The sequence below is a fragment of the Giraffa tippelskirchi genome, chromosome 6 (genome assembly GCF_054371585.1).
Source record: "Giraffa tippelskirchi isolate mGirTip1 chromosome 6, T2T-mGirTip1v1.2.pri, whole genome shotgun sequence".
Lineage (NCBI taxonomy): Eukaryota > Metazoa > Chordata > Mammalia > Artiodactyla > Giraffidae > Giraffa > Giraffa tippelskirchi.
Genome location: NC_137280.1, coordinates 115,806,122 through 115,818,413, shown reverse-complemented (window position 1 = coordinate 115,818,413; position 12,292 = coordinate 115,806,122). Strand labels below are relative to the sequence as shown.

The 12,292-nt window shown below is 36.8% G+C and overlaps 1 long non-coding RNA gene across 6 annotated transcripts in view; it reads right to left on the bottom strand.

The window, feature by feature from the left end:
* The window catches only part of LOC145511584 (uncharacterized), a 98,892-nt gene that overhangs the window by 39,725 nt on the left and 46,875 nt on the right, over positions 1–12,292 (bottom strand). The window lies entirely within an intron of this gene.

Genomic DNA, 12,292 nt, shown 5'->3' with positions numbered 1-12,292 from the left:
ACTGTCCTTCACCATCACCTGGAGCTTGCTCAAACTCATGTCCACAGAGTCACTGATGCCATCCAACCATCTCATCCTCTGTCATCCCCTTCTCCTCCTGCTTTCAACCTTTCCCAGGATCAAGCTCTTTTCCAATGAGGCGGCTCTTCCAAAAGTACTGGAGTTTCAACTTTAGCATCAGTCCTTTCAATAAATACTCAGGGTTGGTTTCCTTTAGAATTGACTGGTCTGATCTCCTTGCAGCTACAAAATTAAAAGACGCTTGCTCCTTGAGAGAAAAGTTATGACCAACCTAGACAGCATATTAAAAAGCAAAGACACTACTTCGCCAACAAAGGTCCATCCAGTCAAAGCTATGGTTTTTCCAGAGGCCATGTATGGATGTGAGAGTTGGATGTGAGATACCAGGAGTAACATGCAAGTTTGGCCTTGGAGTACAAAATGAAGCAGGGCAAAGGCTAACAGTTTTGCCAAGAGAATGCACTGGTCATAGCAAACACCCTCTTTCAACAACACAAGAGATGACTCTACACATGGACATCACTAGATGGTCAATACCGAAATCAGATTGATTATATTTTTTGCAGCTGAAGATGGAGAAACTCTATACAGTCAGCAAAAACAAGACCAGGAGTTGACTGTGGCTCAGATCATGAACCCCTTATTGCCAAATTCAGACTTAAATTGAAGAAAGTAGGGAAAACCACTAGACCATTTAGGTACGATCTAAATCAAATCCCTTACAATTATACAGTGGAAGTGACAAACAGATTCAAGGGATTAGATCTGATAGACAGAGTGTCAGAAGAACTATGGACGGAGGTTCATGACATTGTATAGGAGGCAGTGATCGATCAAGGCCATCCTCCAAGAAAAAGAAATGCAAAAAGGCAAAATGGTTGCCTGAGGAGGTCTGACAAATAGCTGAGAAAAAAAGAGGAGCTAAAGGCAAAGGAAAAAAGGAAAGATATACCCATATGAATTCAGAGTTCCAAAGAATAGCAAGAAGAGATAAGAAAAGCTTCCTCACTGATCAAGGTAAAGAAATAGAGGAACATAATAGAATAGGAAAGACTAGAGATCTCTTCAAGAAAATTAGAGATAACCAAGAGAACATTTCATGCAAAGATGGGCTTGACAAAGGACAGAAATGGTATGGACCTAACAGAAACAGAAGATATTAAGAAGAAGTGGCAAGAATACACAGAAGAACTGTACAAAAAAGATCTTCATGACTCAGATAACCACAATGGTGTGATCACTCACCTAGAGCCAGACATCCTGGAATACAAAGTCACGTGAGCCTTAGGGAGCATCACCACCAGCAAAGCTAGTGGAGTTGATGGAATTCCAGTTGAGCTATTTCAAGTCCTGAAAGATGATTTTGTTGAAGTATTGCACTCAATGTGCCAGCTAATTTGTAAAACTCATTAGTGGCCACAGGACTGGTAAATGTCAGCTTTCCTAGGCAAAGCAGAAAGTGCCATAAGGAATAAAACCAAAGAGAATTGCACAAATACATATTGCAAACTAAATGAAAAATTGAACGTAAAGAGAGACTATTAGAAGCAACAAGGGAAAAAGCAAAATACGACATACAAAGAAACTTCCATAATGTTATCAGCTGGTTTTCAACAGAAAACCTGTATAACAGAAGGGAATGGCATGACGTATTTCAAGTGATGAAAAGGGAAAACCAAAAATCAAGAATACTCTACACAAGAAGACTCTTCTAAGATGTGATGGAGATATAATAAGTTTTACAGACATGCAAAAGCTAAGAGAGTTCAGCACCACCAAACCAAGCATACAATGTATGCTAAAGAAAATTCTCTAGGCAAAAAATAAAAGACAACAACAAGAAACAAGAAAATTATGAAATGAAAAAGTTTATTGGTAGAAGCAAACATATAGTGAAGGTAGGAAATCACAAAGTTAGTAGGGAAGTTAAAAGACAAAAGTAGTAAAAATTATCAATATCCACATCAAGCAGTTAAGGAATACAAAAAGAAATAGATGTAAAATATGGTATCAGAAACAGTAATTGTGAGGAGAGAAGAGCACAAATGCAAGATTTTTAAAATACATTTGATGCTGGAGAGGGTATGGAGAAAAGGGTCTCCGTACTCCATACTCTTGATAGCAATGTAAATTGGTACAGCTGCTAGGGAGAACAGTATGGCGATCCCTTAAGAGACTAAACATTGAGCTACTCTATGATATAGTAAGGGCTTCCCTGCTGGCCCAGTGGGTAAAGAATCCACTTGCAATGCAGGAGATGCAGGCAGACACCAGTTCAATCCTTGGGTTGGGAAGATCCCCTGGAGGAGGTCAAGCCAACCCACTCCAGTATTCTTGCATGGAGCATCCCATGGACAGAGGAGCATGGTGGGCTACAGTCCGTAGGGTCACAAAGAGTCAGATACAACCGAAGTGACTGAGCACGCATGCAAACCTGCATGATTCAGCAATCCCACTAGTGGGCATATATTTGGAGAAAAACATGGTTTAAAAGGGTAAGTGTAAGTGTTAGTCACTCAGTCGTGCCCAACTCTTTGCAACCCCATGGACTGCAGCCCACCAGGCTCCTCTGTCCATGAGATTTCCCAGGCAAAGATACTGAAGTGGGTTGCCATTTCCTTCTCCAGTTTAAAAGGATACATGCATCCCAGTATTAATTGAAGCACAGTTTACAACAGCCAAGACATGGAAGTAAACTAATGCCCATAAAATTTACTGATGACAGATGATTGGATAATGAAGATGTGGTACATGTATACAATGAAATAATACTCAGCCATTAAAAATAATGCAATAAGCCATTTGCAGCAACCTGGATGGACATGAGATTATCATACTAAGTAAACTAAGTCACACACAGAAAGACAAATATATGATTTTGCTTATATGCAAAAAAAAAAAATGATGCAAAAGAAATTATTTACAAAACAGAAACAGACTCACAGACTTAGAAAACAAATGTATGGTTACTGGGAGGGAAGGGATAGGGTGATAGTTTGGAATTGGTATGTATACACTGCTATATTTAAAATAAATAACCAACAAGGACCTACTTTATAGCACACAGAACTCTGCTAAATGCTCTAAAATAACCTAAATGGGAAAAGAATTTGAAAAAGAGTAGATACATGTATATGTATAATTGAATCACTCTGCAGTACACCTGAAGCTAATACAAAACATTGTAATCAAATATGATCCAATATAAAACAAACATTTAAAAACAAATTAAAAATAAAATATATTTGATATTAAGAGATCAGCAGCATAAAACACACACACACCTATATACATGCACATATATACAGACTGCTATATAAAAAACTCATGATAATGCCATACCAAAACTGTATAATAGATATAAACAAAAAGAAAAAGAAATCCAAACATATCACTGAAGATAATTAACAAATCACAAGACACAAAAAGGAGGAGGCAAATAACACCTAGGGAAACAAACTCAAAATAATTAACAAAATGGCAATAAATACATATCGATAATTATTTTAAATGTAAATGGACAAAATGCTGCCTACAAGAGATTCACTTCAGATCTAGAGAAACACACAGACTGAGAGTGGATAGAAAAATAGAAATCAAATAGAAATCAAAATGTAGCTGGAATAGCAATACTTACATCAAAAAAACAGACATTAAAATAAAGACTAATATAAAAGACAGACTAAGGGCACTACACAATGATAAAGGGGTCAATTCAAGAAGAAGCTATAACAAGTGTAAATACATATGCACCTAAACATATATAAGGCAAATATTAGCAAGCGTAAAAGGAGAAGTTGACAGTAACACAATAATAGTAGGGGACTTTAACACCCCACTTACTTCGATGGACAGATAACCCAGACAATACTGGGAAAGACTGAAGGCAGGAGGAGAGGGGAATTACAGAGGACAAGAGGGTTGGATGTCATCACTGACTCAATGGACATGAGTTTGAGCAAGTTCTGGGAGATGGTGAAGGACAGGGAAGCCTGGCTTACTGCAGTCCATGAGGTCGCAAAGAGTCAGACACGACTGAGCACCTGAACAACAACAACAACAACTCAGACACAAAATCAGTAAGAAAACGCTGGCCTTAAAAGACACATTAGAGCAAGTAGACTTAATTTATATATATCATTTATATTTGCCTTGTATATTTAAGTGCTCATGTGTTGGGTGCAGTAAAGAATCTTCCTGCAATGCAGGAGACCTGGGTTCGATCCCTGGGTCAGGAAAATCCCCTGGAGGAGGGCATGGCAACCCACTCTAGTATTCTTGCCTAGAGAATCCCATGGATGCTGCACTGTAGTCCATAGGGTCACAGAGTCAGAAACAACTGAAGCGACTAAGCAGCAAGCAGCAGCAGCATGTTGGGTGCATATATTTACACTTACTATATCTTCTTCTTGAACTATCCCTTTATCATTATGTAGTGCCCTTATTTGTTTTTTAAACAGTCTTTATTTTAATGTCTATTTTGTATGATATAAGTATATATGGCCTTCCCTGGTGTCTCAGAAGGTAAAGAACTTGCCTGCAATTCAGGAGACCTGGGTTCAATCCCTGGGTTAGGAAGACACCCTGAAGGAGGGCATGGCAACCCACTCCAGTACTCTCGCCTGGAGAACCCATAGACAGAGGAGCCTGCCGGGCTACAGTCCATATGGCCACAAAAAGTAGGACATGACTCAGCAACTAACACACACACACACACACACACACACACACATACACACACATATACATAGAGAGAGAGAGAGAAAGCATTTCATCTGATAGCAGAAGAATATACATTCTTTCCAAGTACACATGAAACATTTCCCAGGACAGGTAATGTGGTAGCCACAAAATATGCCTCAGAAAATTTAAGAAAATTGAAATCATACCAATCATCTTTTCCGACCACAACACAATGAGATTAGTAATAAAGCACAAGGGAAAAAAAGAAAAAAATAGCTAAATAGTATGATATAATCAAAGGATCACAGAAGAAATCAAAGTGGAAGCCAAAATATAATTACTGACAAATGAAAATGAAACTATGATGAACTAAAACCAATGAGATGCAGCAAAAGCAGTTCCAGGAGGAAATTTTATAGTACTACAAACTTACCTCAGGTGACAAGAAAAATCTCAAATAGACAACTTTACACCCAAAGGAACTAGGGTGTAAAGAAGAAAGAAGAACAAACAAAACCCAAAGTTCAAAGAAGGGAAGAAATCATAAAAATTAAAACAAATAAATGAAATAGAGAAAAATAATAGAAAAAATAGAAAAGATCAATGAAACTAAAAGCTGATTTTTTGAAAAGACAAACAAAACTGATAAACCTTTAGACAGACTCATCAATAAAAAAGAAAGAGGGCCCAAATCAATAAAATCAGAAATTAAAAAGAAGTTATTATACAACTAACACCAGAGAAATACAAAGGGTCATAAAAGACCACAATGAGCAAGTAACCACAAGTAAATTTCTCATCTAGGAGAAATGAACAAATTCTGAAAAAGGTAACATCTCCAAAGACTGAATCAAGAAGAAATAGAAAATATAAATTGACTAATTACCTGCAAGTAAATTTAATCAGTAATTTTAAAAATTCCCCAAAATAAAAGTCTAGGACTGGATGGCTCCACAGGTGAATTCTAACAAACATTTCAAGGCATATTAACACCAATCTTTCTCAAACTATTCAAAAAAATTGCAGATGAAGGAATACTTCTGAAGTAATTCTTTGAGGCCAACAATACCTGATACCAAAACAAAAGATATCACACAAAAAATTACAGGCCAGTATCATTGATAAAAATAGATGCCAAAACCACAATAAAATATTAGTAAGCCAAACCCAACAATGCATGAAAAGGCTCATACACCATTAATATGCGGCATTTATCTCAGTGATGCAAGAATTTTTCAATAACTGTGAAATACCACATTAACAAACTGAAGAATTATAATAAAAACCTAATGACCATCTCAATAGATGAAGAAAAATCTTTTGACAAAATTCAACATCAATTTATGATAAAAACTCTCCAGAAAGTGGGCAGAGAGAATATACCTCAACATTATATAGGCCATACACAACAAATCTACAGCTGACATCATACTCAACAGAACAAGCTGAAAACATTTCCCCTAAGATGAAGAGCCAGACAGAGACTGTCACCAATTTTGAATAAAATTATGTTGAATGACATAATTTTGGAAATCCTAGTCATAGCAATCAGAGAAGAAAAAGAAATAAAAAGAATCCAAGTTGGAAAGGAAGAGCTTTGCAGATGACATGAAACAATAAATAGAAAATAATATGTCATCAGAAAACTACCATAGCTGATCAATAAATCTGGTAAAATTGCAGGATACAAAATTAACACACAGAACTCTATTGCATTTCCATGCACTATCAACTACCAGAAAGAGAATGGTATAAAATAGTGCAAATATATATTGAATAATTATAAATGGAGTAAAACCTTTACAAATTGTGGATCATTATATTGTACATCTGTAATTTACATAGTACAGAATTTATACTTCAAAAAATGATAAATTATGGAATATAAATCAAAAAAGAAAATAAAGCCATATTAAGATAAAAAATTTTAAAAATAATTTACCATCCAAAACTACACAAGAGAAAGTAAGCAGATGCAGTATCTTATCAGAATACACATGCAGTAAGGTAAGAGACATTTTGACCTCAAGAGGAGTTGTCATAATAGCATCTTCCACAACAAAGATACCATAAAACAAGTACCTTGTGCACATAGTAGTTTAGCTTTAAGTGGTATATGTGGCACTTTAAATCAAAAACAGAAAGACAGAAGTTGACAGCACTTTCAGCAAACAGAAAGACCATAATGGAAGCAAACAAGCAAGGACACCATTGTTTTCTTCAGTGGTTGACTTTATAGTCTCCATCTAAAGTGAAAGTGAAAGTCACCCAGCTGTGCCAACTCTTTGTGACCCCATGAACTATACACTCCATGGAATTCTCTAGGCCAGAATACTGGAGTGGGTAGCCTTTCCCTTCTCCAGAGAATCTTCCTGGGCAGGAATCGAGCTGAGGTCTCCAGCTGAGCTACTAAGGAAACCCTATTGCCCTCTAATGGCAGAGTTAACACGGTTCAAGCAGACCAGCAATGTGGTTGCAGGGTCAACCCAGTTTAGCATCCTGAAGCCTAGGGGAAGGAATGAGTTTGGAGCCAAGAGACAAGGGCCAGTTCAAGTGTTTGGTTTTTTTTTTTTAACTAAGTACCCTCCATTCCATCCTTCACACACATTTATTTTAGATTTTTCTCACTTATTGTCCAGTTATTATAGCAGCTAGAACTGGTATATATTATTTTTTCTTTTATTAGCTTTTAAAATTAATGTATTTATTAATATATTAGTTCACAGCAATATATCAGCAAATATTTTTTATCATTACAGAAGGAAGTAGGTTATTTTACATGTTAAGAATGATACTAAAGCAAAGTAATTCTGTTGTTCAACAGTAAACATTTTTTAAAGCTTGTTTGATTTCTACTTGCCCATAAGACTACTACAAATTCTTGTTTATTTCATGCTCTCTTTGAGAGTCTGATGTGCTTAACAATTGTTTAGGATTGTTATGTTTACTATAAATATTATATAAGTATTTATATCATTGTCTGGTGGTATATAAGAATTGTTCACTCATGTACTTTGTCTCTGAGATAAACAAATAGAGGAAAGAAGCCTATATGGTACACATGAAAATTTATGTTTTAATTCCAATGGACATTTCAAACTATGAGGATATTTAGAGGAACAGAGATGATGTTATTTTGCTGTGAGTACATCTTAGACGTTGCATGGATATGCAAAAACAACGCCAAAAGAATGGAAAGAATAGTTTTAAAACAACTCAATTCAATTCAGAAAGAAATTTAGCTAAAGAACTTATTACATTCATTAAATGAAGACTAAATTTCATCTTACGGTTTATTTGTAGACCCCCTCTTCTTAACAGTGTAAGTATTAGTCTCTCAGTCGTGTCCAACTCTTTGTCACTCCATCGACTGTAGCTCGCCATGCTTCTCTGTTCATGAAATTCTACAAGCAGGAATACTGGAGTGGGTTGCCATGCCCTTCTCCAGGGCATCTTCCGGACCCAGGGATCGAACCTGGGTCTTCTTCATTGCAGGCAGATTCTTTACCATCTGAGCCATGGGGAAGCCCTAATAGTGTAAGTACTAACTTAACTTCTACAGTTTTTGCTCTAATCTTTGTCTTGGAATACATTCCCTGCCACTCTTTATTTATTTTCTATTGGAGAGAGAATGATCCTCCAGGCAGATGAAATTACTTTTATAACAACGTCTATTCATTTGTTCTTTGAATCTCTTTTAAGCATTCTGAGTGTCTCTAGTTACTCAGATTTCCTACTCTATAAGGCTAATATCTTGGGATGCCATTTGGTCTTGTAGAGAAATGAAGACACAGAAAGATCAAGTCATTCCACATTGTAATTAGTTATCAGTGCAAGGTTGTTTTAATTGTTCCTCTGAGGTCTGCTTTAACCTAACTATCAGAAACTCACTCCAAGATACTGTTCCCTGGACACCCTTATTCTTGAGTCAGGAAAACATTTTTTTTTTTAATTCATCTTAGATATAATGGAAGCAATACTTAAGAAAATATAAAAGAAGAGTGCTGACAACAAACTGACAAGGGCTATTGTTTTTATCTTCAGGTTTTTTTGTTTCTTTGTTTTTAGTGATTTAACACAAATCACTGTTTGAAAATGGCAATACCCTGCAAAGAAGTAAAGTGAGTATATCTGGACATTCTATCTAACTTTTACAGCTATCAAAAATTATAAACTTGGTAAGGACATATGAATGAAGTAACATCTTTAGTTCTTTCTAGTCACAGGGCAAGAAAAAATTTGTCTTCAGACTGAAATTCAATTCAAAACAGGGAATATTTATTTGATGATATATATAATTACAATGCCTGCTTTGCTAATTTTTTCTTTCATATCAAATATGGACAAATTAGAGTTTAGAACACAGTCAACTAAATTTAGTTTAGTATACTGTTACATTAAGTAGGAATACCTAATGTTTGGAAACTTTTTTTTTATATAAATTTATTTATTTTACCTGGGGGCTAATTACTTTACAATATTGTAATAGTTTTTGCCATACATTGGCATGAATCAGCCATGGGTTTACATGTGTTCCCCTTCCTGGACCCCCCACCCACCTCCCTCCCCATCCCATCCCTCCGGGTCATCCCATTGCCCTGGCCCTGAGCCCCTGTCTCATGCATCGAACATGGAATGGTGTTCTGTTTCACATATGATAATATACATGTTTCAATGCCATTCTCCCAGAACGTCCCACCCTCACCCTCTTCCTCAGAGTCCATAAAATTGTTCTATGCATCTGTGTCTCTTATTCTGACTCGCATATAGGGTTATCGTTACCATCTTTCAAATTCCATATATATGCATTAGTATACTGTATTGTTGTTTTTCTTTCTGGCTTACTTCACTCTGTATAATGGGCTCCAGTTTCATCCATCTCAGGAGAACCGATTCAAATGTATTTTTTTTAATGGCTGAGTAATATTCCATTGTGTATATGTACCACAGCTTCCTTATCCATTCATCTGCTGATGGACATCTAGGTTGCTTCCATGTCCTGGCTATTGTAAACAGTGCTGCGATGAACATTGGGGTACACGCGTCTCTTTCAATTCTGGTTTCCTCGGTGTATATGCCCAGCAGTGGGATTGCTGGGTCATATGGCAGTTCTATTCCCAGTTTTTTAAGGAATCTCCACACTGTTCTCCATAGTGGCTGTACTAGTTTGCATTCCCACCAACAGTGTAAGAGGGTTCCCTTTTCTCCACACCCTCTCCAGCATTTATTGCTTGTAGACTTTTGGATAGCAGCCATTCTGACTGGTGTGAAATGATACCTCATTGTGGTTTTGATTTGCATTTCTCTAATAATGAGTGATGTTGAGCATCTTTTCATGTGTTTGTTAGCCATCTGTATTTCTTCTTTGGAGAAATGTCTGTTTAGTTCTTTGGCCCATTTTTTGATTGGGTCATTTATTTTTCTGGAATTGAGCTGCAGAAGTTGCTTGTATATTTTTGAGATTAATTGTTTGTCTGTTGCTTCGTTTGCTATTATTTTCTCCCATTCTGAAGGCTGTCTTTTCACCTTGCTTATAGTTTCCTTTGTTGTGCAAAAGCTTTTAATTTTACAACTCCTTTTTCAACTAGTACAAGGCTTAATTACCAAAATAAGTTAAAAGGAGCTTGCGCTTTAATATAACTTGACACTTTGCCAATGTTAGTATTGTCCAGGGCTGCGTCTACTTCATCTAAAATAAAGAATGGAGCAGGCCGAAAACTGTGCACAGCGAACAGGAGTGCCAATGCTGCCACGCATCTCTCTCCCCCTGACAAGTTATCCATGGGCATGAACCGTTTGCCTGGGGCCACACAGTTATAGCTAATTCCCTCCAAGTAAGGCTCTTCTGGGTTCTCTGGGCTGAGAAATGCTTGGGCACTGTTGTTTCTGCAGAGCTTCTTGTAGATTTGATCAATTGAGACTGAGATGTGCTCAAAACACTGGTTGAAAAGATCGTATCTCCTTTTTTTCCAAAGCTGATGCACTGATAGGCATCTATCCAGAGCATGATGACTGCATGTTCAGCCGAGTTTTGACCCTAGATCTTTCTCCGTATCCAGATACTGAAGGCAGAGAAAGCAGCAGGAGACAGCGCAAGTCCCATTAGGACCTAGAGTGCCCTTGAGCTGGGAGCAGTCACACAGTGCTCAGGCCAGTCCATTTAGTTCAGACCCAAACTGCTTCTGGAGCAAAAGCTAGGTGGCTTGTGTGCCATTTATGGAAAAGTTTGACTGTTACAGGCAAAGATGCTGCAGCTCACCTTCGTTAAGGAGTGTCCAGGCCCCACTCCAGTAGGTAATGTGTCCCATGAGAGTCAGCTTTGATTGAGTTTAACAAAGAAACCACAACAGTTTAAACTTGCATTCTGAAAGCCGGTCAGAAAATTTTGAATCCTGCATTATCTTTACTCTGATCTTGCCTTGCATGTTTAAGTAATCTTTAAGGGAAACTCATGGTTTTTAAATAGTTATAGGGTGTTGAATCTGTTTCATGGAAAGTTATTTCAAAGGAACTGAAGTCAATATTGAAAATGCCAATAAAAAAGTCTAATTTCAAAAAAAAAAAAAAAAAAAAAAAAAAAAAAAGGAGCTTGCGAAACTTCTCATTGTATCAGAATGATACAATGTATCTCTTTGTATGCTCTAAGCTGCTTCAGATATCTCTCAAAAGTATAGTCTATACAAGAACTTCAGTATGTATGTCCTATTATAAATAAGCATGGACTCTTGAAAGGAAGAATGATCAGTTCAAATATGAATTTTCAAAGTTATCTCTTCCCACACTAGAATAATAAAGTACTTTGGGAGTTTATATGTGGCTGAGAGTCTCAGGAACAGGTAGGTATTGCATTGCCTTGAGGTGTATTAAGGTAACAAACCAACACAGTTTCCTCAAAACTGTGGGGCTTCCCAAGACAGAAAACTTTCAGAGGCAAAACAGGGGCAGGCTAACCAAGATTGCTGATACACTGTCCTAAACTCTGCCACCTTTTATCTTTTTATACTGTATTTGACTTCTCAGACACTCAAATATTGCATTTCTGTTTCTCTTTGATCCCTTCAAAACCTTAGAAAACAGAAATAGCCGCTTTCACCTTTCTTCCAATACTTTAGCTGTTAAGTACTAAATGAAAGAGAATGCAATATAACTCCTTGAAAAAACTTGAACTAGAAGCATCTTTGACTTAACCCTGTTTCATGGAGAGTTTGCTAGAATGAAATTGTCTAACAGAAGTCATTCAGGATTGTGAGACCACAGAGTAAATTGTATCACTTTAGTCCCATAAAAAATAGTGGCTGCTGTGGTGAGGTCCTAGCAGCTTGCCTTATACATTGTATACATGTTAAAAGCCTGTGTATGTTTATTAAGATGGCAATACAATTGAAGATATTTCAAAACAGTAGTGGTGGTGATGATGATGGTGAAATGCATGATGCAGGAGAATAAATTGTGCTATAGACATTGCACCAGTATAACATTGACTTACAGATAGCCATGTAGATGAGTTTTGTCATTAGACTACCTGGATTCAGATCTCCAAGTCACCAATGTCTGATGGGTGTGACAATGAACAGTTTGCTAATTCTAC